Below are 4,514 nucleotides of genomic sequence, written 5' to 3'. Positions count from 1 at the left end.
ATTTAAACATTATAAAAAACAATACTTGACATATTTGAAATTATACATTTCTTACTTGTCTGTGATAGGATATATGGACAAGTGGGTGGTGGTCCCCCATCTCTCATTTTTCCTACATTGAAACAACAACAATAAATTTTTGGTTTGGGTTTTATTTGTTGATTTTCTCTTTTGTTTTAGACCTATACATTTTAGGTGTTTTCAAAAACGTGAATTATCAGAGATGGAAAATCTTTAGCTAAAAAATATAAGATAATAAAAAAAATTCCTTTAAATGAACTTAGCGGACATAAAAAGATAAAGGTATGTTATGTTATTGCCTGAGGCATTGTATCTGGACTTGTCAATATCAAAATAACATCAACACACTGTGGAATTTTTATACCTTGGGAGACTCTAAAATAAGAGCAACTGGTGGGGTAGAGTCTGTATAAAGTATGAGTGCTGGAGAATTAGGAGAGAGTGAGAGAGAAAGAAAAAGAGGAAAATTGGGAGGCACCCACGTGTTAATTTCTATTTTAGTTATATGCACTTCAAAGTTGTGATAATAGACTCATAAGATCTTAACTTTTTAAGCATAGACATGCCTTGACTTTCACTGAAGTGTTGTTGGCGCCCCGAGACGCCTGCTCTTTCCATGCTCTTTCACTTCTGTGCGTCTCTCCATGCTCTAGTACTGTGACTGGGTTGACTAATCAAGAAATGGATGTCCATTCGTCTATGCTAGTTTTTATTATAGTGATGATACTAAGTTTTACTCATCAATCATGATCTCTCTAGGTTTAGTGAGGCTCCTCAGAGCTCTCCAAAGATAAAGGGAGAATAGTCTTTTCATATTAGTTATTCCCCAGCCACCTTCAATGATGTAAATATGTTATTTTGAGGCTATTTGCCAAGAGATTCTTGCATACGAGAGGCTCTTACCTAAGTATACAGGAAAGATTATTAGTATGTGATGGCAAGAGAAGTGACAGAATACATTTTGTAAGAGTGAGGGAGAAATGGTGTGTGCATTTAATGGGTATGACATTTTTTAAATAGATATTTTACAACCAAGTTGACTTAAACTTTAAACAAGAAAAAACATATTAGATATGTTTCTGGCAGTTATAGGCTTCTATGTCATGGTAATAAGGTCACAATTACATTGAATTAATTTTACATGGTTACCTTGTGTCTTTTAATCCTGGGTGTGCCACAAAGTACAAATAACATTGGTGGATAATAGGTGAAGACTTTTCAAATATACCAGGCTGTAATGTTTATGGTAAATGGAACTATTGGCAAATCACTTGAAATTTTCAATTCAAATTTGGTAGTTTGTATTTACCAATAAAGGAACATGAATATAACTCCAGGATAAAAAAATGTAGTTTCTAATTATAAATGAATTCATAAACTCTTTAGAAATTGCTAAAGTGGAAAATTTGATTCATGACCTGAGAGAGAAATCTATTAAATATACCAGTTAAATTTTCACTTTTGTTTGATTGCTTTCTATGTGACCAGTCATTTTCTAAAATGTTTTCTCAACAAGGTGCTAGGTAGTCCATATTTCCCACAGATTGTATTTAATATGTATGTCTGTTTATGTGGGTGTGTAGATATCTGGGGAGATATACATACACACACCCAGACATAGCTTGATAATTGATATCAGCAATAAATAGCACAGACATTTTAGTTCTGCGTGATTATTTTTGAGGCGAAGAGTCTGAGTACATAACCTCTTGTGGTTTAGTAAAAAAATTTGGTTTTATTATTTAGTTTCATGTGACTCCCTTTATCACATACAATACCATAATTAGCAACTCTTTAGACCAGATTGGAATAATTTCAAATTCACTCTGAAATTCTTTGTTTTGGGATAAGTTGAGACTAATGTATCCCTTCTGCTTGATGGAGGTTACGTTCTCCACCAAACCAGAACCAGAAAAATTTCAAAGAAGAAAAATTCATCTTGTAACACTAGCTCTTTTCTTGAAAACCAATTTTTAAAACTTTATATATATATATATATATATATATATATATATATGTGTGTGTGTGTGTGTGTGTGTGTGTTTAAAGTTTTAAACTTTAAATTTAAAAAAATTTAAAAATAATTAAAAAAAATATTTTTGTTACCTATTATTACATAACAAACATGAACCATCATTCTAAAATGCAGTAGCTTAAAAATAACATTTTAGTATTCTGTAACAATTCTATGGCTTGATTAGGATCTCTCATGTGATTGTAGTCAGATAGTTGTCATGGCTGGATATGGCTGGAGATTCAGTTGGACCAGATGTCTTAGCTGCCTCACTCACGTGGATGACAACTGATGCTACTTGTCATCTGAGGGTGCCTACACATAATCTTTCCTTATGTTTTAGGCTCCTCACAGCAAGGCAGTTGAGTTCTAAGAGTGAGTAATTCAAGAGGTAGGCTGCCAGTCTTTTAAGTCCTGGGGATAGAAACTCTTTCATCGTCACTTCCATCACAGCATATTGGTCAAAGCAGACACAGAACTGGCTCATAATCAAGTGGGGAGGATATTAACCTCACTTCTCCATGGTGGGAGTTCACATAATTTGTGGCCAATTTTAGATCTCCATAATATTTTCTTTTATAAGTAATTTCAGTAATATACTATAGCCTTACTTTTTGTTGAAAATGAGAAAAGGGCTATCTATTTTTTCCAGTTCCATTCTGTTCCATGATCAATCATATTATTTTGGTGACTTAGTTTGTATGAGTGGAATAAAATTTTCATAATTGAAATAGTTTTCTAAGAGAAAGACTTAGGGAATACTTGCATTCTGTAAATAATAAGTAGCTGATTTGCAATCTAAATCTAATCATTAATCTGATCTAAATTGAACTGTTTAAGGTTTTGGGATCATTGAGCCAATCATAGTAGTATAAATATATTGCATTATGGCTCTCTGGTTTATACATATGGATTAACAGAGTAGTTTGTAAAGAGCTTTCAATGTAAATGATTATTGACTTTTTAATTATTTTGCCTCCTTGGCTTTATGACTGTTTTACTATGTTTTTTTCAGTAAAGGTGAAGAAAATTGTAATTATTCTTTTAATATTTGAAAATCATCACACCAAATATCCATGTGTTAATAGTTTCTCAAATGTAATAATTTGGTAGTGGGCCAAAAGTAAAAACAAATAGAACCACCAACATTTCAGAATTGACAATTTCTGAAAATAGCACATTTTTCCTTTCATTTCCCTCTCATTTTCCTTCTCACTTTGACATTTTTTTATTATTGATTTCTATTGCATTTCTCTGAACACTATCATTTACCCCCTTAACTATGTATTTCACTGATGCAATAATTAAATGTCATTATAATATAAATGTTTGCTTAATGAATATGATCATAGATTATTTTAGCAGAAATTATTGGAAAGAAAATTATTTTAATATTTCACCTTTTTCCAAGGATAAGGATGGGTTTGTGGTGCTATACCTTTTATAAATCCTATGGCTATACCTTTTATTTAAAATGACTACAATGTATGTAAAAAGTTATGAAAATTAATTATAATATAAGAAGCCTCTGTTTAGACATATTCACACACACACACACAAATGTAGAACCAAGTAGCAACAATTTCAGATGCCTGCAGTGAGCTATACCTCTTTTTTTGCTCAATAACTGTATCTAGCTAATTAGATAATATTTTTTCAACTGACCCCAAATTGCAGATGTGTCATAGTATGTGAGCTAACTTTAAAAGCTTCCTTTGGGTAATTTCCCTGAAGTGATAATTATTGGAGTCTGTGGGTAAATCTAATGATAGTTCTGTAAGAATATGTGCCAATTCTAGGCTGTTGTGCTATTCATGTAGTGTTAGTATTTTTCTACTTCATTATTTTGGGACATCAGTTTGGCCTCATCTCAAGTTTATATTTTCTTAGGACCAGAATGGATTCTTAGATTTCCTTTAGAATAAACCTTTGTTGCAGGTATAATTAAATTCTAATTATTACAAAAAGAATGTCATAACCTCTTTTCTTAAAAAGTTTTACAAATGAAACCTTTCAGATATCTGCTTGGAACCAGATCTTCCCAAGCTATGATTTTAATTGCCTACCTTAGGTGCAAATTTCTTTGCTATTAAGATATTATATTTTCTTATCATTTGAGGAAAAGCTCTTGCTTGTTGCAGAAAGAAGAACCCTAAAAATAATTAATAATTGTAAAACTTTGCCAAAAATCACATCAAATTCATTATTAAAAAAACACAATGAGAATTTCAACAACTTTGCAAATTCAAAAATTTTACCCTATTTCCAAGCTGTCATAGTTTTATGCATGGTAATAGAAGGCACAAGACTCGGGTCAGAGATGAAGGACAGTTTATTGCTCACATAATTTGCAAGACCCAGAGCGTTAACATTTCGTTCCATTTTCTAAAACTTCTATCCCCAGGTAGAAACATTAAGAGGCCTTGATTATACATGTGCACACATTTGTTGCATTATGAGAGGAACCCTGAATTTAAGG

This window comes from Hipposideros armiger, unplaced genomic scaffold (genome assembly GCF_001890085.2).
Source record: "Hipposideros armiger isolate ML-2016 unplaced genomic scaffold, ASM189008v1 scaffold_1063, whole genome shotgun sequence".
NCBI classification, from domain to species: domain Eukaryota; kingdom Metazoa; phylum Chordata; class Mammalia; order Chiroptera; family Hipposideridae; genus Hipposideros; species Hipposideros armiger.
The sequence above is the reverse complement of the archived record's forward strand: the minus strand, read 5'-3'. Positions refer to the sequence as shown.